Genomic DNA, 24,196 nt, shown 5'->3' on the forward strand with positions numbered 1-24,196 from the left:
TGGCATGTGTGTGGTAGCACATTGTCCCAACGTCTCATGGTTAAAGCTCGAGTTTCTCTTCATTCACGCATAAATCTTTCGCCTTTTACTAAAGATTTCCGTGGAGGGGAACATTTGCGAGTTACTGGTATTTTTGGATGCTCTGCTCACAGCAGAGCTACATGCGTTTGTTCAAAAACAGAGGACTTTTGGCGGCTTGCTCCGCAGAACTGCAGCAGGTTGGGCCAGCGTTCGAAAGTGGCCCAACGGTTCGGCCGTTTTGTCCATGTCTGGAGCTGGGTGGTCGTCAAACCATCACCACTTTCCCAGTTCACAACTTCAAATCTTGGGTCAGCAGCATGATTGTAAGGTTTACCAATCACAAAAGGGTAGTGGTGGGAGCAACAAAGCCTTTCAAAGCTTTCAACTGATTGCTTTGCAAATTGATTAACTGTTTTGACGCATTCGGAAGGCCACACTGGTGACGCATTCGGAAGGCCCCTGCTGGTCAGACTGGAAATGCAACAGTGGAAATGCCACAAAAACTCAGGCCAAACATGCATAAAACAACCTTTTACAAACCCATTGCAAGCGCTTTCTTGAAGGTAAAATCTTTCAAATGGAATTAGCTAACCACCCTCAGGTGAGTCTTGAACGGCAGGTTGGCTTTATCAGCAGTTTCAACGGCAGAGCTTGAGCTCATACAAGGTGTCTGGCCGTGATAAAGAAGAAGCCTCCCCGTCGGGGAATCGAACCCCGGTCTTCCGCGTGACAGGCGGAGATACTGTCCACTATACTAACGAGGACTGGTGGTTACTGCAGTGTCCCTGAGCGGTACGGCACCGTATGCTCAACCGTTGAGAAGTCAAGAATACTGGACATGCGGTCATCTGGTGATGGGGCAGATTCTTATTACATTTGCTCCTTCCTCTAATGGAAATGGCTGTATTATTGTTTTAACAAAAAAGACAAAAAGCTGGGTGGGAGGAGCGTGCACCAGACATTACCCTTGCTGAGCATGGTGGCATGTGTGTGGTAGCACATTGTCCCAACGTTAGTGATGGCCAAATGAGGCTTCCTGAACCACTGAGGCTTTCCAGCCCATTGGTTCACCAAAAGGTTCGTTTACCTGAAGCCTCATGAAACAGTGTGCTCCCTAGTGACACCTGCTGTGCAAAGCAATGTATCGCACACAAATCTATTCATCCTGAGCAACCAAATTGTCATGGTGTGGGCACACCCTTTTTCTATTGCCTGTGTATTAAATAAAGTTTTTTACTCTGCTTGTGTTTACCTATGCACACACAACTCACACACACATAACTTTGTATTCAGTAGTTCTTTGGGTTAGTGATGACAGTGAATGCCCCAAATGAGTGTCAAGAAATCACTGAGTGCAGTGCTGACTGAGTGCAATAGTGTAGTGATTATGGAACTGGGAGTACAATTATGTAGTGCTTATGGAACTGGGAGTGGAACAGCAAACTGCAACAGGGATGGGAACATTTTTACTGATTTTTATTTATTTATTTGTTTATTTATTTATTTATTTATTTATCTAGTCTTAGAATAATAATAATAGCAATAATATATATATATATATATATATATATATATATATATATATATATATATATATATATATATATATATATATATATATATACAATAATAACACTACTACCAATATATGTATATATATATAGCAACTAGAACTAGATATAGGCTAATTTACTCTAATAATCTAATAATCTACTAAACTAAGTATAATGTAATATAATATATAATACAGGCTATGATATATAATGATAACTATGCTACTACAAACTCGCTACAACTCGCTACTCACTACTTCGTACAACCAACACTTCAACACCAATGCAAACGCCTACTGCAAAACCCACGAGAGGCGCGAGGTTTCGAACCACTTTTATCCGGAAGCGATACTCAGAATGAAGCAATGACGTATTCAACACAATCCGAGGCCTCGTTTGTTATCGTCACGTGATTTTCACGGAAACGACACAAGCCTCGAATCGGGGCTTCATCTGGAACGCCCCTTTTTGCTCGACACAAGCTCCGGAGCCTCGCTTCAGATGTCACATCACTACCCAACGTCTCATGGTTACAGCTCGAGTTTCTCTTCATTCACGCATAAATTTTTCGCCTTTTACTAAAGATTTCCGTGGAGGGGAACATTTGCGAGTTACTGGTATTTTTGGATGCTCTGCTCACAGCAGAGCTACATGCGTTTGTTCAAAAACAGAGGACTTTTGGCGGCTTGCTCCGCAGAACTGCAGCAGGTTGGGCCAGCGTTCGAGAGTGGCCCAACGGTTCGGCCGTTTTGTCCATGTCTGGAGCTGGGTGGTCGTCAAACCATCACCACTTTCCCAGTTCACAACTTCAAATCTTGGGTCAGCAGCATGATTGTAAGGTTTACCAATCACAAAAGGGTAGTGGTGGGAGCAACAAAGCCTTTCAAAGCTTTCAACTGATTGCTTTGCAAATTGATTAACTGTTTTGACGCATTCGGAAGGCCACACTGGTGACGCATTCGGAAGGCCCCTGCTGGTCAGACTGGAAATGCAACAGTGGAAATGCCACAAAAACTCAGGCCAAACATGCATAAAACAACCTTTTACAAACCCATTGCAAGCGCTTTCTTGAAGGTAAAATCTTTCAAATGGAATTAGCTAACCACCCTCAGGTGAGTCTTGAACGGCAGGTTGGCTTTATCAGCAGTTTCAACGGCAGAGCTTGAGCTCATACAAGGTGTCTGGCCGTGATAAAGAAGAAGCCTCCCCGTCGGGGAATCGAACCCCGGTCTTCCGCGTGACAGGCGGAGATACTGTCCACTATACTAACGAGGACTGGTGGTTACTGCAGTGTCCCTGAGCGGTACGCCACCGTATGCTCAACCGTTGAGAAGTCAAGAATACTGGACATGCGGTCATCTGGTGATGGGGCAGATTCTTATTACATTTGCTCCTTCCTCTAATGGAATTGGCTGTATTATTGTTTTAACAAAAAAGACAAAAAGCTGGGTGGGAGGAGCGTGCACCAGACATTACCCTTGCTGAGCATGGTGGCATGTGTTTGGTAGCACATTGTCCCAACGTCTCATGGTTACAGCTCGAGTTTCTCTTCATTCACGCATAAATCTTTCGCCTTTTACTAAAGATTTCCGTGGAGGGGAACATTTGCGAGTTACTGGTATTTTTGGATGCTCTGCTCACAGCAGAGCTACATGCGTTTGTTCAAAAACAGAGGACTTTTGGCGGCTTGCTCCGCAGAACTGCAGCAGGTTGGGCCAGCGTTCGAGAGTGGCCCAACGGTTCGGCCGTTTTGTCCATGTCTGGAGCTGGGTGGTCGTCAAACCATCACCACTTTCCCAGTTCACAACTTCAAATCTTGGGTCAGCAGCATGATTGTAAGGTTTACCAATCACAAAAGGGTAGTGGTGGGAGCAACAAAGCCTTTCAAAGCTTTCAACTGATTGCTTTGCAAATTGATTAACTGTTTTGACGCATTCGGAAGGCCACACTGGTGACGCATTCGGAAGGCCCCTGCTGGTCAGACTGGAAATGCAACAGTGGAAATGCCACAAAAACTCAGGCCAAACATGCATAAAACAACCTTTTACAAACCCATTGCAAGCGCTTTCTTGAAGGTAAAATCTTTCAAATGGAATTAGCTAACCACCCTCAGGTGAGTCTTGAACGGCAGGTTGGCTTTATCAGCAGTTTCAACGGCAGAGCTTGAGCTCATACAAGGTGTCTGGCCGTGATAAAGAAGAAGCCTCCCCGTCGGGGAATCGAACCCCGGTCTTCCGCGTGACAGGCGGAGATACTGTCCACTATACTAACGAGGACTGGTGGTTACTGCAGTGTCCCTGAGCGGTACGCCACCGTATGCTCAACCGTTGAGAAGTCAAGAATACTGGACATGCGGTCATCTGGTGATGGGGCAGATTCTTATTACATTTGCTCCTTCCTCTAATGGAATTGGCTGTATTATTGTTTTAACAAAAAAGACAAAAAGCTGGGTGGGAGGAGCGTGCACCAGACATTACCCTTGCTGAGCATGGTGGCATGTGTTTGGTAGCACATTGTCCCAACGTCTCATGGTTACAGCTCGAGTTTCTCTTCATTCACGCATAAATCTTTCGCCTTTTACTAAAGATTTCTGTGGAGGGGAACATTTGCGAGTTACTGGTATTTTTGGATGCTCTGCTCACAGCAGAGCTACATGCGTTTGTTCAAAAACAGAGGACTTTTGGCGGCTTGCTCCGCAGAACTGCAGCAGGTTGGGCCAGCGTTCGAGAGTGGCCCAACGGTTCGGCCGTTTTGTCCATGTCTGGAGCTGGGAGGTCGTCAAACCATCACCACTTTCCCAGTTCACAACTTCAAATCTTGGGTCAGCAGCATGATTGTAAGGTTTACCAATCACAAAAGGGTAGTGGTGGGAGCAACAAAGCCTTTCAAAGCTTTCAACTGATTGCTTTGCAAATTGATTAACTGTTTTGACGCATTCGGAAGGCCACACTGGTGACGCATTCGGAAGGCCCCTGCTGGTCAGACTGGAAATGCAACAGTGGAAATGCCACAAAAACTCAGGCCAAACATGCATAAAACAACCTTTTACAAACACATTGCAAGCGCTTTCTTGAAGGTAAAATCTTTCAAATGGAATTAGCTAACCACCCTCAGGTGAGTCTTGAACGGCAGGTTGGCTTTATCAGCAGTTTCAACGGCAGAACTTGAGCTCATACAAGGTGTCTGGCCGTGATAAAGAAGAAGCCTCCCCGTCGGGGAATCGAACCCCGGTCTTCCGCGTGACAGGTGGAGATACTGTCCACTATACTAACGAGGACTGGTGGTTACTGCAGTGTCCCTGAGCGGTACGGCACCGTATGCTCAACCGTTGAGAAGTCAAGAATACTGGACATGCGGTCATCTGGTGATGGGGCAGATTCTTATTACATTTGCTCCTTCCTCTAATGGAAATGGCTGTATTATTGTTTTAACAAAAAAGACAAAAAGCTGGGTGGGAGGAGCGTGCACCAGACATTACCCTTGCTGAGCATGGTGGCATGTGTGTGGTAGCACATTGTCCCAACGTCTCATGGTTAAAGCTCGAGTTTCTCTTCATTCACGCATAAATCTTTCGCCTTTTACTAAAGATTTCCGTGGAGGGGAACATTTGCGAGTTACTGGTATTTTTGGATGCTCTGCTCACAGCAGAGCTACATGCGTTTGTTCAAAAACAGAGGACTTTTGGCGGCTTGCTCCGCAGAACTGCAGCAGGTTGGGCCAGCGTTCGAGAGTGGCCCAACGGTTCGGCCGTTTTGTCCATGTCTGGAGCTGGGTGGTCGTCAAACCATCACCACTTTCCCAGTTCACAACTTCAAATCTTGGGTCAGCAGCATGATTGTAAGGTTTACCAATCACAAAAGGGTAGTGGTGGGAGCAACAAAGCCTTTCAAAGCTTTCAACTGATTGCTTTGCAAATTGATTAACTGTTTTGACGCATTCGGAAGGCCACACTGGTGACGCATTCGGAAGGCCCCTGCTGGTCAGACTGGAAATGCAACAGTGGAAATGCCACAAAAACTCAGGCCAAACATGCATAAAACAACCTTTTACAAACCCATTGCAAGCGCTTTCTTGAAGGTAAAATCTTTCAAATGGAATTAGCTAACCACCCTCAGGTGAGTCTTGAACGGCAGGTTGGCTTTATCAGCAGTTTCAACGGCAGAGCTTGAGCTCATACAAGGTGTCTGGCCGTGATAAAGAAGAAGCCTCCCCGTCGGGGAATCGAACCCCGGTCTTCCGCGTGACAGGCGGAGATACTGTCCACTATACTAACGAGGACTGGTGGTTACTGCAGTGTCCCTGAGCGGTACGGCACCGTATGCTCAACCGTTGAGAAGTCAAGAATACTGGACATGCGGTCATCTGGTGATGGGGCAGATTCTTATTACATTTGCTCCTTCCTCTAATGGAAATGGCTGTATTATTGTTTTAACAAAAAAGACAAAAAGCTGGGTGGGAGGAGCGTGCACCAGACATTACCCTTGCTGAGCATGGTGGCATGTGTGTGGTAGCACATTGTCCCAACGTCTCATGGTTAAAGCTCGAGTGTCTCTTCATTCATGCATAAATCTTTCGCCTTTTACTAAAGATTTCCGTGGAGGGGAACATTTGCGAGTTACTGGTATTTTTGGATGCTCTGCTCACAGCAGAGCTACAATTGTTGTTCAAAAACAGAGGACTTTTGGCGGCTTGCTCCGCAGAACTGCAGCAGGTTGGGCCAGCGTTCGAGAGTGGCCCAACGGTTCAGCCGTTTTGTCCATGTCTGGACAAACGGCTGAACATGGACAACGGTTCAGCCGTTTTGTCCATGTCTGGTGGTCGTCAAACCATCACCACTTTCCCAGTTCACAACTTCAAATTTTGGGTCAGCAGCATGATTGTAAGGTTTACCAATCACAAAAGGGTAGTGGTGGGAGCAACAAAGCCTTTCAAAGCTTTCAACTGATTGCTTTGCAAATTGATTAACTGTTTTGACGCATTCGGAAGGCCACACTGGTGACGCATTCGGAAGGCCCCTGCTGGTCAGACTGGAAATGCAACAGTGGAAATGCCACAAAAACTCAGGCCAAACATGCATAAAACAACCTTTTACAAACCCATTGCAAGCGCTTTCTTGAAGGTAAAATCTTTCAAATGGAATTAGCTAACCACCCTCAGGTGAGTCTTGAACGGCAGGTTGGCTTTATCAGCAGTTTCAACGGCAGAGCTTGAGCTCATACAAGGTGTCTGGCCGTGATAAAGAAGAAGCCTCCCCGTCGGGGCATCGAACCCCGGTCTTCCGCGTGACAGGCGGAGATACTGTCCACTATACTAACGAGGACTGGTGGTTACTGCAGTGTCCCTGAGCGGTACGGCACCGTATGCTCAACCGTTGAGAAGTCAAGAATACTGGACAGGCGGTCATCTGGTGATGGGGCAGATTCTTATTACATTTGCTCCTTCCTCTAATGGAAATGGCTGTATTATTGTTTTAACAAAAAAGACAAAAAGCTGGGTGGGAGGAGCGTGCACCAGACATTACCCTTGCTGAGCATGGTGGCATGTGTGTGGTAGCACATTGTCCCAACGTCTCATGGTTACAGCTCGAGTTTCTCTTCATTCACGCATAAATCTTTCGCCTTTTACTAAAGATTTCCGTGGAGGGGAACATTTGCGAGTTACTGGTATTTTTGGATGCTCTGCTCACAGCAGAGCTACATGCGTTTGTTCAAAAACAGAGGACTTTTGGCGGCTTGCTCCGCAGAACTGCAGCAGGTTGGGCCAGCGTTCGAGAGTGGCCCAACGGTTCGGCCGTTTTGTCCATGTCTGGAGCTGGGTGGTCGTCAAACCATCACCACTTTCCCAGTTCACAACTTCAAATCTTGGGTCAGCAGCATGATTGTAAGGTTTACCAATCACAAAAGGGTAGTGGTGGGAGCAACAAAGCCTTTCAAAGCTTTCAACTGATTGCTTTGCAAATTGATTAACTGTTTTGACGCATTCGGAAGGCCACACTGGTGACGCATTCGGAAGGCCCCTGCTGGTCAGACTGGAAATGCAACAGTGGAAATGCCACAAAAACTCAGGCCAAACATGCATAAAACAACCTTTTACAAACCCATTGCAAGCGCTTTCTTGAAGGTAAAATCTTTCAAATGGAATTAGCTAACCACCCTCAGGTGAGTCTTGAACGGCAGGTTGGCTTTATCAGCAGTTTCAACGGCAGAGCTTGAGCTCATACAAGGTGTCTGGCCGTGATAAAGAAGAAGCCTCCCCGTCGGGGAATCGAACCCCGGTCTTCCGCGTGACAGGCGGAGATACTGTCCACTATACTAACGAGGACTGGTGGTTACTGCAGTGTCCCTGAGCGGTACGCCACCGTATGCTCAACCGTTGAGAAGTCAAGAATACTGGACATGCGGTCATCTGGTGATGGGGCAGATTCTTATTACATTTGCTCCTTCCTCTAATGGAATTGGCTGTATTATTGTTTTAACAAAAAAGACAAAAAGCTGGGTGGGAGGAGCGTGCACCAGACATTACCCTTGCTGAGCATGGTGGCATGTGTTTGGTAGCACATTGTCCCAACGTCTCATGGTTACAGCTCGAGTTTCTCTTCATTCACGCATAAATCTTTCGCCTTTTACTAAAGATTTCCGTGGAGGGGAACATTTGCGAGTTACTGGTATTTTTGGATGCTCTGCTCACAGCAGAGCTACATGCGTTTGTTCAAAAACAGAGGACTTTTGGCGGCTTGCTCCGCAGAACTGCAGCAGGTTGGGCCAGCGTTCGAGAGTGGCCCAACGGTTCGGCCGTTTTGTCCATGTCTGGAGCTGGGTGGTCGTCAAACCATCACCACTTTCCCAGTTCACAACTTCAAATCTTGGGTCAGCAGCATGATTGTAAGGTTTACCAATCACAAAAGGGTAGTGGTGGGAGCAACAAAGCCTTTCAAAGCTTTCAACTGATTGCTTTGCAAATTGATTAACTGTTTTGACGCATTCGGAAGGCCACACTGGTGACGCATTCGGAAGGCCCCTGCTGGTCAGACTGGAAATGCAACAGTGGAAATGCCACAAAAACTCAGGCCAAACATGCATAAAACAACCTTTTACAAACCCATTGCAAGCGCTTTCTTGAAGGTAAAATCTTTCAAATGGAATTAGCTAACCACCCTCAGGTGAGTCTTGAACGGCAGGTTGGCTTTATCAGCAGTTTCAACGGCAGAGCTTGAGCTCATACAAGGTGTCTGGCCGTGATAAAGAAGAAGCCTCCCCGTCGGGGAATCGAACCCCGGTCTTCCGCGTGACAGGCGGAGATACTGTCCACTATACTAACGAGGACTGGTGGTTACTGCAGTGTCCCTGAGCGGTACGCCACCGTATGCTCAACCGTTGAGAAGTCAAGAATACTGGACATGCGGTCATCTGGTGATGGGGCAGATTCTTATTACATTTGCTCCTTCCTCTAATGGAATTGGCTGTATTATTGTTTTAACAAAAAAGACAAAAAGCTGGGTGGGAGGAGCGTGCACCAGACATTACCCTTGCTGAGCATGGTGGCATGTGTTTGGTAGCACATTGTCCCAACGTCTCATGGTTACAGCTCGAGTTTCTCTTCATTCACGCATAAATCTTTCGCCTTTTACTAAAGATTTCTGTGGAGGGGAACATTTGCGAGTTACTGGTATTTTTGGATGCTCTGCTCACAGCAGAGCTACATGCGTTTGTTCAAAAACAGAGGACTTTTGGCGGCTTGCTCCGCAGAACTGCAGCAGGTTGGGCCAGCGTTCGAGAGTGGCCCAACGGTTCGGCCGTTTTGTCCATGTCTGGAGCTGGGAGGTCGTCAAACCATCACCACTTTCCCAGTTCACAACTTCAAATCTTGGGTCAGCAGCATGATTGTAAGGTTTACCAATCACAAAAGGGTAGTGGTGGGAGCAACAAAGCCTTTCAAAGCTTTCAACTGATTGCTTTGCAAATTGATTAACTGTTTTGACGCATTCGGAAGGCCACACTGGTGACGCATTCGGAAGGCCCCTGCTGGTCAGACTGGAAATGCAACAGTGGAAATGCCACAAAAACTCAGGCCAAACATGCATAAAACAACCTTTTACAAACACATTGCAAGCGCTTTCTTGAAGGTAAAATCTTTCAAATGGAATTAGCTAACCACCCTCAGGTGAGTCTTGAACGGCAGGTTGGCTTTATCAGCAGTTTCAACGGCAGAACTTGAGCTCATACAAGGTGTCTGGCCGTGATAAAGAAGAAGCCTCCCCGTCGGGGAATCGAACCCCGGTCTTCCGCGTGACAGGTGGAGATACTGTCCACTATACTAACGAGGACTGGTGGTTACTGCAGTGTCCCTGAGCGGTACGGCACCGTATGCTCAACCGTTGAGAAGTCAAGAATACTGGACATGCGGTCATCTGGTGATGGGGCAGATTCTTATTACATTTGCTCCTTCCTCTAATGGAAATGGCTGTATTATTGTTTTAACAAAAAAGACAAAAAGCTGGGTGGGAGGAGCGTGCACCAGACATTACCCTTGCTGAGCATGGTGGCATGTGTGTGGTAGCACATTGTCCCAACGTCTCATGGTTAAAGCTCGAGTTTCTCTTCATTCACGCATAAATCTTTCGCCTTTTACTAAAGATTTCCGTGGAGGGGAACATTTGCGAGTTACTGGTATTTTTGGATGCTCTGCTCACAGCAGAGCTACATGCGTTTGTTCAAAAACAGAGGACTTTTGGCGGCTTGCTCCGCAGAACTGCAGCAGGTTGGGCCAGCGTTCGAGAGTGGCCCAACGGTTCGGCCGTTTTGTCCATGTCTGGAGCTGGGTGGTCGTCAAACCATCACCACTTTCCCAGTTCACAACTTCAAATCTTGGGTCAGCAGCATGATTGTAAGGTTTACCAATCACAAAAGGGTAGTGGTGGGAGCAACAAAGCCTTTCAAAGCTTTCAACTGATTGCTTTGCAAATTGATTAACTGTTTTGACGCATTCGGAAGGCCACACTGGTGACGCATTCGGAAGGCCCCTGCTGGTCAGACTGGAAATGCAACAGTGGAAATGCCACAAAAACTCAGGCCAAACATGCATAAAACAACCTTTTACAAACCCATTGCAAGCGCTTTCTTGAAGGTAAAATCTTTCAAATGGAATTAGCTAACCACCCTCAGGTGAGTCTTGAACGGCAGGTTGGCTTTATCAGCAGTTTCAACGGCAGAGCTTGAGCTCATACAAGGTGTCTGGCCGTGATAAAGAAGAAGCCTCCCCGTCGGGGAATCGAACCCCGGTCTTCCGCGTGACAGGCGGAGATACTGTCCACTATACTAACGAGGACTGGTGGTTACTGCAGTGTCCCTGAGCGGTACGGCACCGTATGCTCAACCGTTGAGAAGTCAAGAATACTGGACATGCGGTCATCTGGTGATGGGGCAGATTCTTATTACATTTGCTCCTTCCTCTAATGGAAATGGCTGTATTATTGTTTTAACAAAAAAGACAAAAAGCTGGGTGGGAGGAGCGTGCACCAGACATTACCCTTGCTGAGCATGGTGGCATGTGTGTGGTAGCACATTGTCCCAACGTCTCATGGTTAAAGCTCGAGTGTCTCTTCATTCATGCATAAATCTTTCGCCTTTTACTAAAGATTTCCGTGGAGGGGAACATTTGCGAGTTACTGGTATTTTTGGATGCTCTGCTCACAGCAGAGCTACAATTGTTGTTCAAAAACAGAGGACTTTTGGCGGCTTGCTCCGCAGAACTGCAGCAGGTTGGGCCAGCGTTCGAGAGTGGCCCAACGGTTCAGCCGTTTTGTCCATGTCTGGACAAACGGCTGAACATGGACAACGGTTCAGCCGTTTTGTCCATGTCTGGTGGTCGTCAAACCATCACCACTTTCCCAGTTCACAACTTCAAATTTTGGGTCAGCAGCATGATTGTAAGGTTTACCAATCACAAAAGGGTAGTGGTGGGAGCAACAAAGCCTTTCAAAGCTTTCAACTGATTGCTTTGCAAATTGATTAACTGTTTTGACGCATTCGGAAGGCCACACTGGTGACGCATTCGGAAGGCCCCTGCTGGTCAGACTGGAAATGCAACAGTGGAAATGCCACAAAAACTCAGGCCAAACATGCATAAAACAACCTTTTACAAACCCATTGCAAGCGCTTTCTTGAAGGTAAAATCTTTCAAATGGAATTAGCTAACCACCCTCAGGTGAGTCTTGAACGGCAGGTTGGCTTTATCAGCAGTTTCAACGGCAGAGCTTGAGCTCATACAAGGTGTCTGGCCGTGATAAAGAAGAAGCCTCCCCGTCGGGGCATCGAACCCCGGTCTTCCGCGTGACAGGCGGAGATACTGTCCACTATACTAACGAGGACTGGTGGTTACTGCAGTGTCCCTGAGCGGTACGGCACCGTATGCTCAACCGTTGAGAAGTCAAGAATACTGGACAGGCGGTCATCTGGTGATGGGGCAGATTCTTATTACATTTGCTCCTTCCTCTAATGGAAATGGCTGTATTATTGTTTTAACAAAAAAGACAAAAAGCTGGGTGGGAGGAGCGTGCACCAGACATTACCCTTGCTGAGCATGGTGGCATGTGTGTGGTAGCACATTGTCCCAACGTCTCATGGTTACAGCTCGAGTTTCTCTTCATTCACGCATAAATCTTTCGCCTTTTACTAAAGATTTCCGTGGAGGGGAACATTTGCGAGTTACTGGTATTTTTGGATGCTCTGCTCACAGCAGAGCTACATGCGTTTGTTCAAAAACAGAGGACTTTTGGCGGCTTGCTCCGCAGAACTGCAGCAGGTTGGGCCAGCGTTCGAGAGTGGCCCAACGGTTCGGCCGTTTTGTCCATGTCTGGAGCTGGGTGGTCGTCAAACCATCACCACTTTCCCAGTTCACAACTTCAAATCTTGGGTCAGCAGCATGATTGTAAGGTTTAGCAATCACAAAAGGGTAGTGGTGGGAGCAACAAAGCCTTTCAAAGCTTTCAACTGATTGCTTTGCAAATTGATTAACTGTTTTGACGGATTCGGAAGGCCACACTGGTGACGCATTCGGAAGGCCCCTGCTGGTCAGACTGGAAATGCAACAGTGGAAATGCCACAAAAACTCAGGCCAAACATGCATAAAACAACCTTTTACAAACCCATTGCAAGCGCTTTCTTGAAGGTAAAATCTTTCAAATGGAATTAGCTAACCACCCTCAGGTGAGTCTTGAACGGCAGGTTGGCTTTATCAGCAGTTTCAACGGCAGAGCTTGAGCTCATACAAGGTGTCTGGCCGTGATAAAGAAGAAGCCTCCCCGTCGGGGAATCGAACCCCGGTCTTCCGCGTGACAGGCGGAGATACTGTCCACTATACTAACGAGGACTGGTGGTTACTGCAGTGTCCCTGAGCGGTACGGCACCGTATGCTCAACCGTTGAGAAGTCAAGAATACTGGACATGCGGTCATCTGGTGATGGGGCAGATTCTTATTACATTTGCTCCTTCCTCTAATGGAAATGGCTGTATTATTGTTTTAACAAAAAAGACAAAAAGCTGGGTGGGAGGAGCGTGCACCAGACATTACCCTTGCTGAGCATGGTGGCATGTGTGTGGTAGCACATTGTCCCAACGTCTCATGGTTACAGCTCGAGTTTCTCTTCATTCACGCATAAATCTTTCGCCTTTTACTAAAGATTTCCGTGGAGGGGAACATTTGCGAGTTACTGGTATTTTTGGATGCTCTGCTCACAGCAGAGCTACATGCGTTTGTTCAAAAACAGAGGACTTTTGGCGGCTTGCTCCGCAGAACTGCAGCAGGTTGGGCCAGCGTTCGAGAGTGGCCCAACGGTTCGGCCGTTTTGTCCATGTCTGGAGCTGGGTGGTCGTCAAACCATCACCACTTTCCCAGTTCACAACTTCAAATCTTGGGTCAGCAGCATGATTGTAAGGTTTACCAATCACAAAAGGGTAGTGGTGGGAGCAACAAAGCCTTTCAAAGCTTTCAACTGATTGCTTTGCAAATTGATTAACTGTTTTGACGCATTCGGAAGGCCACACTGGTGACGCATTCGGAAGGCCCCTGCTGGTCAGACTGGAAATGCAACAGTGGAAATGCCACAAAAACTCAGGCCAAACATGCATAAAACAACCTTTTACAAACCCATTGCAAGCGCTTTCTTGAAGGTAAAATCTTTCAAATGGAATTAGCTAACCACCCTCAGGTGAGTCTTGAACGGCAGGTTGGCTTTATCAGCAGTTTCAACGGCAGAGCTTGAGCTCATACAAGGTGTCTGGCCGTGATAAAGAAGAAGCCTCCCCGTCGGGGAATCGAACCCCGGTCTTCCGCGTGACAGGCGGAGATACTGTCCACTATACTAACGAGGACTGGTGGTTACTGCAGTGTCCCTGAGCGGTACGGCACCGTATGCTCAACCGTTGAGAAGTCAAGAATACTGGACATGCGGTCATCTGGTGATGGGGCAGATTCTTATTACATTTGCTCCTTCCTCTAATGGAAATGGCTGTATTATTGTTTTAACAAAAAAGACAAAAAGCTGGGTGGGAGGAGCGTGCACCAGACATTACCCTTGCTGAGCATGGTGGCATGTGTGTGGTAGCACATTGTCCCAACGTCTCATGGTTACAGCTCGAGTTTCTCTTCATTCACGCATAAATCTTTCGCCTTTTACTAAAGATTTCCGTGGAGGGGAACATTTGCGAGTTACTGGTATTTTTGGATGCTCTGCTCACAGCAGAGCTACATGCGTTTGTTCAAAAACAGAGGACTTTTGGCGGCTTGCTCCGCAGAACTGCAGCAGCTTGGGCCAGCGTTCGAGAGTGGCCCAACGGTTCGGCCGTTTTGTCCATGTCTGGAGCTGGGTGGTCGTCAAACCATCACCACTTTCCCAGTTCACAACTTCAAATCTTGGGTCAGCAGCATGATTGTAAGGTTTAGCAATCACAAAAGGGTAGTGGTGGGAGCAACAAAGCCTTTCAAAGCTTTCAACTGATTGCTTTGCAAATTGATTAACTGTTTTGACGGATTCGGAAGGCCACACTGGTGACGCATTCGGAAGGCCCCTGCTGGTCAGACTGGAAATGCAACAGTGGAAATGCCACAAAAACTCAGGCCAAACATGCATAAAACAACCTTTTACAAACCCATTGCAAGCGCTTTCTTGAAGGTAAAATCTTTCAAATGGAATTAGCTAACCACCCTCAGGTGAGTCTTGAACGGCAGGTTGGCTTTATCAGCAGTTTCAACGGCAGAGCTTGAGCTCATACAAGGTGTCTGGCCGTGATAAAGAAGAAGCCTCCCCGTCGGGGAATCGAACCCCGGTCTTCCGCGTGACAGGCGGAGATACTGTCCACTATACTAACGAGGACTGGTGGTTACTGCAGTGTCCCTGAGCGGTACGGCACCGTATGCTCAACCGTTGAGAAGTCAAGAATACTGGACATGCGGTCATCTGGTGATGGGGCAGATTCTGGTGATGGGGCAGATACAGCTCGAGTTTCTCTTCATTCACGCATAAATCTTTCGCCTTTTACTAAAGATTTCCGTGGAGGGGAACATTTGCGAGTTACTGGTATTTTTGGATGCTCTGCTCACAGCAGAGCTACATGCGTTTGTTCAAAAACAGAGGACTTTTGGCGGCTTGCTCCGCAGAACTGCAGCAGGTTGGGCCAGCGTTCGAGAGTGGCCCAACGGTTCGGCCGTTTTGTCCATGTCTGGAGCTGGGTGGTCGTCAAACCATCACCACTTTCCCAGTTCACAACTTCAAATCTTGGGTCAGCAGCATGATTGTAAGGTTTACCAATCACAAAAGGGTAGTGGTGGGAGCAACAAAGCCTTTCAAAGCTTTCAACTGATTGCTTTGCAAATTGATTAACTGTTTTGACGCATTCGGAAGGCCACACTGGTGACGCATTCGGAAGGCCCCTGCTGGTCAGACTGGAAATGCAACAGTGGAAATGCCACAAAAACTCAGGCCAAACATGCATAAAACAACCTTTTACAAACCCATTGCAAGCGCTTTCTTGAAGGTAAAATCTTTCAAATGGAATTAGCTAACCACCCTCAGGTGAGTCTTGAACGGCAGGTTGGCTTTATCAGCAGTTTCAACGGCAGAGCTTGAGCTCATACAAGGTGTCTGGCCGTGATAAAGAAGAAGCCTCCCCGTCGGGGAATCGAACCCCGGTCTTCCGCGTGACAGGCGGAGATACTGTCCACTATACTAACGAGGACTGGTGGTTACTGCAGTGTCCCTGAGCGGTACGGCACCGTATGCTCAACCGTTGAGAAGTCAAGAATACTGGACATGCGGTCATCTGGTGATGGGGCAGATTCTTATTACATTTGCTCCTTCCTCTAATGGAAATGGCTGTATTATTGTTTTAACAAAAAAGACAAAAAGCTGGGTGGGAGGAGCGTGCACCAGACATTACCCTTGCTGAGCATGGTGGCATGTGTGTGGTAGCACATTGTCCCAACGTCTCATGGTTACAGCTCGAGTTTCTCTTCATTCACGCATAAATCTTTCGCCTTTTACTAAAGATTTCCGTGGAGGGGAACATTTGCGAGTTACTGGTATTTTTGGATGCTCTGCTCACAGCAGAGCTACATGCGTTTGTTCAAAAACAGAGGACTTTTGGCGGCTTGCTCCGCAGAACTGCAGCAGCTTGGGCCAGCGTTCGAGAGTGGCCCAACGGTTCGGCCGTTTTGTCCATGTCTGGAGCTGGGTGGTCGTCAAACCATCACCACTTTCCCAGTTCACAACTTCAAATCTTGGGTCAGCAGCATGATTGTAAGGTTTAGCAATCACAAAAGGGTAGTGGTGGGAGCAACAAAGCCTTTCAAAGCTTTCAACTGATTGCTTTGCAAATTGATTAACTGTTTTGACGGATTCGGAAGGCCACACTGGTGACGCATTCGGAAGGCCCCTGCTGGTCAGACTGGAAATGCAACAGTGGAAATGCCACAAAAACTCAGGCCAAACATGCATAAAACAACCTTTTACAAACCCATTGCAAGCGCTTTCTTGAAGGTAAAATCTTTCAAATGGAATTAGCTAACCACCCTCAGGTGAGTCTTGAACGGCAGGTTGGCTTTATCAGCAGTTTCAACGGCAGAGCTTGAGCTCATACAAGGTGTCTGGCCGTGATAAAGAAGAAGCCTCCCCGTCGGGGAATCGAACCCCGGTCTTCCGCGTGACAGGCGGAGATACTGTCCACTATACTAACGAGGACTGGTGGTTACTGCAGTGTCCCTGAGCGGTACGGCACCGTATGCTCAACCGTTGAGAAGTCAAGAATACTGGACATGCGGTCATCTGGTGATGGGGCAGATTCTGGTGATGGGGCAGATACAGCTCGAGTTTCTCTTCATTCACGCATAAATCTTTCGCCTTTTACTAAAGATTTCCGTGGAGGGGAACATTTGCGAGTTACTGGTATTTTTGGATGCTCTGCTCACAGCAGAGCTACATGCGTTTGTTCAAAAACAGAGGACTTTTGGCGGCTTGCTCCGCAGAACTGCAGCAGGTTGGGCCAGCGTTCGAGAGTGGCCCAACGGTTCGGCCGTTTTGTCCATGTCTGGAGCTGGGTGGTCGTCAAACCATCACCACTTTCCCAGTTCACAACTTCAAATCTTGGGTCAGCAGCATGATTGTAAGGTTTACCAATCACAAAAGGGTAGTGGTGGGAGCAACAAAGCCTTTCAAAGCTTTCAACTGATTGCTTTGCAAATTGATTAACTGTTTTGACGCATTCGGAAGGCCACACTGGTGACGCATTCGGAAGGCCCCTGCTGGTCAGACTGGAAATGCAACAGTGGAAATGCCACAAAAACTCAGGCCAAACATGCATAAAACAACCTTTTACAAACCCATTGCAAGCGCTTTCTTGAAGGTAAAATCTTTCAAATGGAATTAGCTAACCACCCTCAGGTGAGTCTTGAACGGCAGGTTGGCTTTATCAGCAGTTTCAACGGCAGAGCTTGAGCTCATACAAGGTGTCTGGCCGTGATAAAGAAGAAGCCTCCCCGTCGGGGAATCGAACCCCGGTCTTCCGCGTGACAGGCGGAGATACTGTCCACTATACTAACGAGGACTGGTGGTTACTGCAGTGTCCCTGAGCGGTACGGCACCGTATGCTCAACCGTTGAGAAGTCAAGAATACTGGACATGCGGTCATCTGGTGATGGGGCAGATTCTTATTACATTTGCTCCTTCCTCTAATGGAAATGGCTGTATTATTGTTTTAACAAAAAAGACAAAAAGCTGGGTGGGAGGAGCGTGCACCAGACATTACCCTTGCTGAGCATGGTGGCATGTGTGTGGTAGCACATTGTCCCAACGTCTCATGGTTACAGCTCGAGTTTCTCTTCATTCACGCATAAATCTTTCGCCTTTTACTAAAGATTTCCGTGGAGGGGAACATTTGCGAGTTACTGGTATTTTTGGATGCTCTGCTCACAGCAGAGCTACATGCGTTTGTTCAAAAACAGAGGACTTTTGGCGGCTTGCTCCGCAGAACTGCAGCAGGTTGGGCCAGCGTTCGAGAGTGGCCCAACGGTTCGGCCGTTTTGTCCATGTCTGGAGCTGGGTGGTCGTCAAACCATCACCACTTTCCCAGTTCACAACTTCAAATCTTGGGTCAGCAGCATGATTGTAAGGTTTACCAATCACAAAAGGGTAGTGGTGGGAGCAACAAAGCCTTTCAAAGCTTTCAACTGATTGCTTTGCAAATTGATTAACTGTTTTGACGCATTCGGAAGGCCACACTGGTGACGCATTCGGAAGGCCCCTGCTGGTCAGACTGGAAATGCAACAGTGGAAATGCCACAAAAACTCAGGCCAAACATGCATAAAACAACCTTTTACAAACCCATTGCAAGCGCTTTCTTGAAGGTAAAATCTTTCAAATGGAATTAGCTAACCACCCTCAGGTGAGTCTTGAACGGCAGGTTGGCTTTATCAGCAGTTTCAACGGCAGAGCTTGAGCTCATACAAGGTGTCTGGCCGTGATAAAGAAGAAGCCTCCCCGTCGGGGAATCGAACCCCGGTCTTCCGCGTGACAGGCGGAGATACTGTCCACTATACTAACGAGGACTGGTGGTTACTGCAGTGTCCCTGAGCGGTACGCCACCGTATGCTCAACCGTTGAGAAGTCAAGAATACTGGACATGCGGTCATCTGGTGATGGGGCAGATTCTTATTAGGTGTTCAAGCACGAAGTGCTGAAAACCTATTGTAATTGTAAGGATTTTTATTATTATTATTATTCCGCCCTAAAACGCATCGTGCAGACCAAACCGTAAGAGCTAGAGACTTGATATTTGGGATTAAGGTAGCACAGAAATCGAGGAGAGGTTGAGAGAGTATGAGCCCGATTGGCCCATAGGTGGCGCTATAGCAACAAAAACGCGAAAGTGATCATAACTCCTAGACCCTATGTCGTAGACTCAAGTGTCGTATATCATTGGAAAGCTGGACTCTTGACTTAAAAAACGTATATCTCCGATTTCATTTCCGGTATGCAAATTTTTCCGCTATTTCCGGTTTTGTCCAAAACCTACTTTTGCGAACTAGTCCCTGGTTTTTCGCCCGATCGGAACCAAACCAGTGCAGAAATGTTCTCTGGAGTCTGAATATCAATAATTATCAAAAAAAAGTTGAAATTTCGATTTCCGGTTGCTAGGGGGCGCAAAATGAACGTTGTGGGAGGAGCCTATTTTACTAAAACGTCTATAACTCAAGAAGTAAATGAGATATCTTCACCAAACTTGACACACTTGTGTATGAGGACAGTTTGGGGTCACAGTAAAAAAACCGCGTCGATCTAACACTAGGTGGCGCTATAACATTAAAAAAACATAAAAGGGGGTGTGGCCACCTGACCGTTTGTCAGATTGACTTGAAAATTGGTATGCAGTGTCTTGGTCCAAGGTGCCATGTATGTGTAAAAGGATATTGGCGTATCTCAAAAAACATGGCCGCCATCGGCCAATGAAGTTTGAGCACCTGTGAGACGAGGTTAACGGAGGCCAATCGGAACGAAACTCTATGGGCATGTTCGACTCATGGCCCAAGAGGTCTGTAAGAGTTTTGAAAGAAATCGGCCACTAGTTGGCGCTAACGAGTTTTACGGCTCTGTAATCACGTGGTGTTGCACACATCCCCACAATATGCATATCATTTGATAGATCTCCTCATGTTGAACAACTTTGCCTCTAGAACCATTGCTGTCAATCAAACCGTTCATTAAATATTCACGAATATGTTAAAAACCTACTTTTGCGAACTAGTCCCTGGTTTTTCGCCCGATTGGTACCAGACCAGTCTAGGACAATTCTCTGGACACTCTAGATCAATAATTATCGAAAAAAAGTTGAACTTTGCCCTTTGCTTCGCTATAACAGGGTCATTTATAAAAGGGGTGTGTCAAAACACACTCAAAAGCCTATAAATCATAAATAAAAACTCAGAACTTCACAAAAATTGATGAGCATATGTGTCATACCATGGTGAAGAAGCATGCAAAGTTTCATGGAGATCGGACAATAGGTGGCGCTATAACTGTTGAAAAGCTTTAAAACCATGTATTTCCTATGGTAAATTGCCTGTATTGGCTGTAAATGGTCTTTTCCATCTATGATCGTATAATTTTCATATCTTAATGTTTAAAACCAGTGCAGTACAATTATCTGGACTCTCTAGATCAATAATTATCAGAAAAGGTATAATTACTTCATTTGGATGGCTATAATAGAGTGTAAATCGGATGGCTATAACAGCTATAACAGCTTGGATGGCTATAACAGCCAATAAGTGGTATTTTACTGCCCCCTGCTGTCATTTCATCATACTACTCTCTAATATTTTTATATATAATTGATATTTAGACTTTATTAAATCATTATTTTAACATTTACAATCACATTTTGTCAAAATTCATCTATTGCTCTGTACTCTCTAGAACAATAATTATAGAAAAATGTATAACTTCTTCATTTGTATGACTATAATAGGGTCAATTCAATATGTAACCTTGACCGAAAGGCAATATCTTTTCAATAAATGCTCATAGCTTCTTAAAAAAAGGTCAAGAACAGCTATAACTGCTTGAAAAAAGGCTAACAGCCAATAAGTGGTATTTTACTGCCCCCTGCTGTTTAAAAAAAGTCATTTTGTCACACTACTCAACTATAATTAATATTTAGACTTTATAAATTCACTATTTTAACATTTACAATAACATTTAGTCAAAAATCGTCTATTGAAGTGACAATTGAGTCACATTGGCTCCTGAAGTTCCAAATGTATCTACATCAGAATGAGCGTGTGTAGATTAAATTATATGAAAACATGGCCTATTGTATAAGTAGGCTGTAATAGCACTGTTGTCCACTAGATGAAGCAGCAGCATTAGATATTTTTAATCTTTTTTTATATGATTTTCACAATAACATATCCCAAAAATGTGTGTGTGTGTGTGTGTGTGTGTGTGTGTGTGTGTGTGTAAGCAGGCATTATGGAGTTAACATGAAAAAAATGGTTTGCTTCAGTGGAGAATACTGGAGAAACAAAGTAGTTTAAAATGAAAGTGAGCCAATAAGTGGTCTTCTACTGCCCTCTGCTGGCCACTCTTCTTATTAATAGTCTTTTTTTGTATATAGACACTATAAAATCACTTATATAACAATTACTATTATAACACATTCTTATTTTGTCAGCGTTTATCACTTCAATTGTTCTTATGCTTCACATAATTGCTATCAACATGGTAAATCATGGTAAATAACGCCAGAAACATGGTAAATCATAGTAAAAAAGGTAAATCATGTTAGAATCCTGGTAAATTATTCTAGAATGTGCTATATCATGGTAAATCATCCTATAACATGGTATATCAAGGTAAACTATGGAAAAATCATGTTAGATTCATGGTAAATTATACTGGAACATGGTAAATCATGAAAAATCACACTGAAATGTAGTATATCATGGTAAATCATGCTTGCTACATAAAACTTAATGTATTTTGATGCTTTTGTGCTTAACGGCCTGAAAGGCCTTAACTGCTTGAACACCGCTAAAATGCTGCTTGCAGCTTTAATTACATTTGCTCCTTCCTCTAATGGAATTGGCTGTATTATTGTTTTAACAAAAAAGACAAAAAGCTGGGTGGGAGGAGCGTGCACCAGACATTACCCTTGCTGAGCATGGTGGCATGTGTTTGGTAGCACATTGTCCCAACGTCTCATGGTTACAGCTCGAGTTTCTCTTCATTCACGCATAAATCTTTCGCCTTTTACTAAAGATTTCCGTGGAGGGGAACATTTGCGAGTTACTGGTATTTTTGGATGCTCTGCTCACAGCAGAGCTACATGCGTTTGTTCAAAAACAGAGGACTTTTGGCGGCTTGCTCCGCAGAACTGCAGCAGGTTGGGCCAGCGTTCGAAAGTGGCCCAACGGTTCGGCCGTTTTGTCCATGTCTGGAGCTGGGTGGTCGTCAAACCATCACCACTTTCCCAGTTCACAACTTCAAATCTTGGGTCAGCAGCATGATTGTAAGGTTTACCAATCACAAAAGGGTAGTGGTGGGAGCAACAAAGCCTTTCAAAGCTTTCAACTGATTGCTTTGCAAATTGATTAACTGTTTTGACGCATTCGGAAGGCCACACTGGTGACGCATTCGGAAGGCCCCTGCTGGTCAGACTGGAAATGCAACAGTGGAAATGCCACAAAAACTCAGGCCAAACATGCATAAAACAACCTTTTACAAACCCATTGCAAGCGCTTTCTTGAAGGTAAAATCTTTCAAATGGAATTAGCTAACCACCCTCAGGTGAGTCTTGAACGGCAGGTTGGCTTTATCAGCAGTTTCAACGGCAGAGCTTGAGCTCATACAAGGTGTCTGGCCGTGATAAAGAAGAAGCCTCCCCGTCGGGGAATCGAACCCCGGTCTTCCGCGTGACAGGCGGAGATACTGTCCACTATACTAACGAGGACTGGTGGTTACTGCAGTGTCCCTGAGCGGTACGGCACCGTATGCTCAACCGTTGAGAAGTCAAGAATACTGGACATGCGGTCATCTGGTGATGGGGCAGATTCTTATTACATTTGCTCCTTCCTCTAATGGAAATGGCTGTATTATTGTTTTAACAAAAAAGACAAAAAGCTGGGTGGGAGGAGCGTGCACCAGACATTACCCTTGCTGAGCATGGTGGCATGTGTGTGGTAGCACATTGTCCCAACGTTAGTGATGGCCAAATGAGGCTTCCTGAACCACTGAGGCTTTCCAGCCCATTGGTTCACCAAAAGGTTCGTTTACCTGAAGCCTCATGAAACAGTGTGCTCCCTAGTGACACCTGCTGTGCAAAGCAATGTATCGCACACAAATCTATTCATCCTGAGCAACCAAATTGTCATGGTGTGGGCACACCCTTTTTCTATTGCCTGTGTATTAAATAAAGTTTTTTACTCTGCTTGTGTTTACCTATGCACACACAACTCACACACACATAACTTTGTATTCAGTAGTTCTTTGGGTTAGTGATGACAGTGAATGCCCCAAATGAGTGTCAAGAAATCACTGAGTGCAGTGCTGACTGAGTGCAATAGTGTAGTGATTATGGAACTGGGAGTACAATTATGTAGTGCTTATGGAACTGGGAGTGGAACAGCAAACTGCAACAGGGATGGGAACATTTTTACTGATTTTTATTTATTTATTTGTTTATTTATTTATTTATTTATTTATCTAGTCTTAGAATAATAATAATAGCAATAATATATATATATATATATATATATATATATATATATATATATATATATATATACAATAATAACACTACTACCAATATATGTATATATATATAGCAACTAGAACTAGATATAGGCTAATTTACTCTAATAATCTAATAATCTACTAAACTAAGTATAATGTAATATAATATATAATACAGGCTATGATATATAATGATAACTATGCTACTACAAACTCGCTGCAACTCGCTACTCACTACTTCGTACAACCAACACTTCAACACCAATGCAAACGCCTACTGCAAAACCCACGAGAGGCGCGAGGTTTCGAACCACTTTTATCCGGAAGCGATACTCAGAATGAAGCAATGACGTATTCAACACAATCCGAGGCCTCGTTTGTTATCGTCACGTGATTTTCACGGAAACGACACAAGCCTCGAATCGGGGCTTCATCTGGAACGCCCCTTTTTGCTCGACACAAGCTCCGGAGCCTCGCTTCAGATGTCACATCACTACCCAACGTCTCATGGTTACAGCTCGAGTTTCTCTTCATTCACGCATAAATCTTTCGCCTTTTACTAAAGATTTCCGTGGAGGGGAACATTTGCGAGTTACTGGTATTTTTGGATGCTCTGCTCACAGCAGAGCTACATGCGTTTGTTCAAAAACAGAGGACTTTTGGCGGCTTGCTCCGCAGAACTGCAGCAGGTTGGGCCAGCGTTCGAGAGTGGCCCAACGGTTCGGCCGTTTTGTCCATGTCTGGAGCTGGGTGGTCGTCAAACCATCACCACTTTCCCAGTTCACAACTTCAAATCTTGGGTCAGCAGCATGATTGTAAGGTTTACCAATCACAAAAGGGTAG

At 45.7% G+C, this 24,196-nt stretch overlaps 35 non-coding genes across 35 annotated transcripts; 20 read left to right on the top strand and 15 right to left on the bottom strand.

The window, feature by feature from the left end:
• The first annotated feature begins 43 nt into the window (after window positions 1–43).
• LOC130096381 (U5 spliceosomal RNA) lies at window positions 44–159 on the top strand. Its single transcript, XR_008808186.1, has one exon. It is a non-coding gene; the product is annotated as a U5 spliceosomal RNA (small nuclear RNA).
• Window positions 160–713: 554 nt separating this feature from the next.
• On the bottom strand, window positions 714–785 carry trnad-guc (transfer RNA aspartic acid (anticodon GUC)). The gene has a single exon. It is a non-coding gene; the product is annotated as a tRNA-Asp (tRNA).
• A 1,323-nt stretch (window positions 786–2,108) lies between these two features.
• On the top strand, window positions 2,109–2,223 carry LOC130076943 (U5 spliceosomal RNA). The gene has a single exon (XR_008805705.1). It is a non-coding gene; the product is annotated as a U5 spliceosomal RNA (small nuclear RNA).
• A 554-nt stretch (window positions 2,224–2,777) lies between these two features.
• Window positions 2,778–2,849, bottom strand: trnad-guc (transfer RNA aspartic acid (anticodon GUC)). The gene has a single exon. It is a non-coding gene; the product is annotated as a tRNA-Asp (tRNA).
• Window positions 2,850–3,109: 260 nt separating this feature from the next.
• LOC130105688 (U5 spliceosomal RNA) lies at window positions 3,110–3,224 on the top strand. The gene has a single exon (XR_008809656.1). It is a non-coding gene; the product is annotated as a U5 spliceosomal RNA (small nuclear RNA).
• Window positions 3,225–3,778: 554 nt separating this feature from the next.
• Window positions 3,779–3,850, bottom strand: trnad-guc (transfer RNA aspartic acid (anticodon GUC)). The gene has a single exon. It is a non-coding gene; the product is annotated as a tRNA-Asp (tRNA).
• A 260-nt stretch (window positions 3,851–4,110) lies between these two features.
• LOC130078744 (U5 spliceosomal RNA) lies at window positions 4,111–4,225 on the top strand. Its single transcript, XR_008805968.1, has one exon. It is a non-coding gene; the product is annotated as a U5 spliceosomal RNA (small nuclear RNA).
• Window positions 4,226–5,110: 885 nt separating this feature from the next.
• LOC130096465 (U5 spliceosomal RNA) lies at window positions 5,111–5,226 on the top strand. The gene has a single exon (XR_008808187.1). It is a non-coding gene; the product is annotated as a U5 spliceosomal RNA (small nuclear RNA).
• A 554-nt stretch (window positions 5,227–5,780) lies between these two features.
• trnad-guc (transfer RNA aspartic acid (anticodon GUC)) lies at window positions 5,781–5,852 on the bottom strand. Its single transcript has one exon. It is a non-coding gene; the product is annotated as a tRNA-Asp (tRNA).
• Window positions 5,853–6,111: 259 nt separating this feature from the next.
• Window positions 6,112–6,227, top strand: LOC130079363 (U5 spliceosomal RNA). The gene has a single exon (XR_008806449.1). It is a non-coding gene; the product is annotated as a U5 spliceosomal RNA (small nuclear RNA).
• A 927-nt stretch (window positions 6,228–7,154) lies between these two features.
• LOC130105748 (U5 spliceosomal RNA) lies at window positions 7,155–7,269 on the top strand. Its single transcript, XR_008809661.1, has one exon. It is a non-coding gene; the product is annotated as a U5 spliceosomal RNA (small nuclear RNA).
• Window positions 7,270–7,823: 554 nt separating this feature from the next.
• Window positions 7,824–7,895, bottom strand: trnad-guc (transfer RNA aspartic acid (anticodon GUC)). Its single transcript has one exon. It is a non-coding gene; the product is annotated as a tRNA-Asp (tRNA).
• A 260-nt stretch (window positions 7,896–8,155) lies between these two features.
• LOC130105845 (U5 spliceosomal RNA) lies at window positions 8,156–8,270 on the top strand. The gene has a single exon (XR_008809667.1). It is a non-coding gene; the product is annotated as a U5 spliceosomal RNA (small nuclear RNA).
• Window positions 8,271–8,824: 554 nt separating this feature from the next.
• Window positions 8,825–8,896, bottom strand: trnad-guc (transfer RNA aspartic acid (anticodon GUC)). Its single transcript has one exon. It is a non-coding gene; the product is annotated as a tRNA-Asp (tRNA).
• Window positions 8,897–9,156: 260 nt separating this feature from the next.
• LOC130078795 (U5 spliceosomal RNA) lies at window positions 9,157–9,271 on the top strand. The gene has a single exon (XR_008805974.1). It is a non-coding gene; the product is annotated as a U5 spliceosomal RNA (small nuclear RNA).
• Window positions 9,272–10,156: 885 nt separating this feature from the next.
• LOC130096513 (U5 spliceosomal RNA) lies at window positions 10,157–10,272 on the top strand. Its single transcript, XR_008808191.1, has one exon. It is a non-coding gene; the product is annotated as a U5 spliceosomal RNA (small nuclear RNA).
• A 554-nt stretch (window positions 10,273–10,826) lies between these two features.
• trnad-guc (transfer RNA aspartic acid (anticodon GUC)) lies at window positions 10,827–10,898 on the bottom strand. Its single transcript has one exon. It is a non-coding gene; the product is annotated as a tRNA-Asp (tRNA).
• Window positions 10,899–11,157: 259 nt separating this feature from the next.
• On the top strand, window positions 11,158–11,273 carry LOC130079416 (U5 spliceosomal RNA). Its single transcript, XR_008806456.1, has one exon. It is a non-coding gene; the product is annotated as a U5 spliceosomal RNA (small nuclear RNA).
• Window positions 11,274–12,200: 927 nt separating this feature from the next.
• Window positions 12,201–12,315, top strand: LOC130105918 (U5 spliceosomal RNA). Its single transcript, XR_008809685.1, has one exon. It is a non-coding gene; the product is annotated as a U5 spliceosomal RNA (small nuclear RNA).
• A 554-nt stretch (window positions 12,316–12,869) lies between these two features.
• trnad-guc (transfer RNA aspartic acid (anticodon GUC)) lies at window positions 12,870–12,941 on the bottom strand. Its single transcript has one exon. It is a non-coding gene; the product is annotated as a tRNA-Asp (tRNA).
• Window positions 12,942–13,201: 260 nt separating this feature from the next.
• LOC130105979 (U5 spliceosomal RNA) lies at window positions 13,202–13,316 on the top strand. Its single transcript, XR_008809693.1, has one exon. It is a non-coding gene; the product is annotated as a U5 spliceosomal RNA (small nuclear RNA).
• A 554-nt stretch (window positions 13,317–13,870) lies between these two features.
• trnad-guc (transfer RNA aspartic acid (anticodon GUC)) lies at window positions 13,871–13,942 on the bottom strand. Its single transcript has one exon. It is a non-coding gene; the product is annotated as a tRNA-Asp (tRNA).
• A 260-nt stretch (window positions 13,943–14,202) lies between these two features.
• Window positions 14,203–14,317, top strand: LOC130106048 (U5 spliceosomal RNA). The gene has a single exon (XR_008809696.1). It is a non-coding gene; the product is annotated as a U5 spliceosomal RNA (small nuclear RNA).
• A 554-nt stretch (window positions 14,318–14,871) lies between these two features.
• On the bottom strand, window positions 14,872–14,943 carry trnad-guc (transfer RNA aspartic acid (anticodon GUC)). Its single transcript has one exon. It is a non-coding gene; the product is annotated as a tRNA-Asp (tRNA).
• Window positions 14,944–15,064: 121 nt separating this feature from the next.
• LOC130106153 (U5 spliceosomal RNA) lies at window positions 15,065–15,179 on the top strand. Its single transcript, XR_008809697.1, has one exon. It is a non-coding gene; the product is annotated as a U5 spliceosomal RNA (small nuclear RNA).
• A 554-nt stretch (window positions 15,180–15,733) lies between these two features.
• On the bottom strand, window positions 15,734–15,805 carry trnad-guc (transfer RNA aspartic acid (anticodon GUC)). Its single transcript has one exon. It is a non-coding gene; the product is annotated as a tRNA-Asp (tRNA).
• A 260-nt stretch (window positions 15,806–16,065) lies between these two features.
• LOC130106245 (U5 spliceosomal RNA) lies at window positions 16,066–16,180 on the top strand. The gene has a single exon (XR_008809703.1). It is a non-coding gene; the product is annotated as a U5 spliceosomal RNA (small nuclear RNA).
• Window positions 16,181–16,734: 554 nt separating this feature from the next.
• Window positions 16,735–16,806, bottom strand: trnad-guc (transfer RNA aspartic acid (anticodon GUC)). The gene has a single exon. It is a non-coding gene; the product is annotated as a tRNA-Asp (tRNA).
• A 121-nt stretch (window positions 16,807–16,927) lies between these two features.
• Window positions 16,928–17,042, top strand: LOC130106285 (U5 spliceosomal RNA). Its single transcript, XR_008809706.1, has one exon. It is a non-coding gene; the product is annotated as a U5 spliceosomal RNA (small nuclear RNA).
• Window positions 17,043–17,596: 554 nt separating this feature from the next.
• trnad-guc (transfer RNA aspartic acid (anticodon GUC)) lies at window positions 17,597–17,668 on the bottom strand. Its single transcript has one exon. It is a non-coding gene; the product is annotated as a tRNA-Asp (tRNA).
• Window positions 17,669–17,928: 260 nt separating this feature from the next.
• LOC130106344 (U5 spliceosomal RNA) lies at window positions 17,929–18,043 on the top strand. The gene has a single exon (XR_008809711.1). It is a non-coding gene; the product is annotated as a U5 spliceosomal RNA (small nuclear RNA).
• A 554-nt stretch (window positions 18,044–18,597) lies between these two features.
• On the bottom strand, window positions 18,598–18,669 carry trnad-guc (transfer RNA aspartic acid (anticodon GUC)). The gene has a single exon. It is a non-coding gene; the product is annotated as a tRNA-Asp (tRNA).
• Window positions 18,670–21,830: 3,161 nt separating this feature from the next.
• LOC130106398 (U5 spliceosomal RNA) lies at window positions 21,831–21,945 on the top strand. Its single transcript, XR_008809715.1, has one exon. It is a non-coding gene; the product is annotated as a U5 spliceosomal RNA (small nuclear RNA).
• Window positions 21,946–22,499: 554 nt separating this feature from the next.
• Window positions 22,500–22,571, bottom strand: trnad-guc (transfer RNA aspartic acid (anticodon GUC)). The gene has a single exon. It is a non-coding gene; the product is annotated as a tRNA-Asp (tRNA).
• A 1,297-nt stretch (window positions 22,572–23,868) lies between these two features.
• On the top strand, window positions 23,869–23,983 carry LOC130106449 (U5 spliceosomal RNA). Its single transcript, XR_008809722.1, has one exon. It is a non-coding gene; the product is annotated as a U5 spliceosomal RNA (small nuclear RNA).
• Window positions 23,984–24,196: the final 213 nt, after the last annotated feature.

The sequence above is a fragment of the Rhinichthys klamathensis genome, unplaced genomic scaffold (assembly GCF_029890125.1).
Source record: "Rhinichthys klamathensis goyatoka isolate OS25496 unplaced genomic scaffold, OSU_Roscu_1.1 h1tg000001l_1, whole genome shotgun sequence".
Lineage (NCBI taxonomy): Eukaryota > Metazoa > Chordata > Actinopteri > Cypriniformes > Leuciscidae > Rhinichthys > Rhinichthys klamathensis.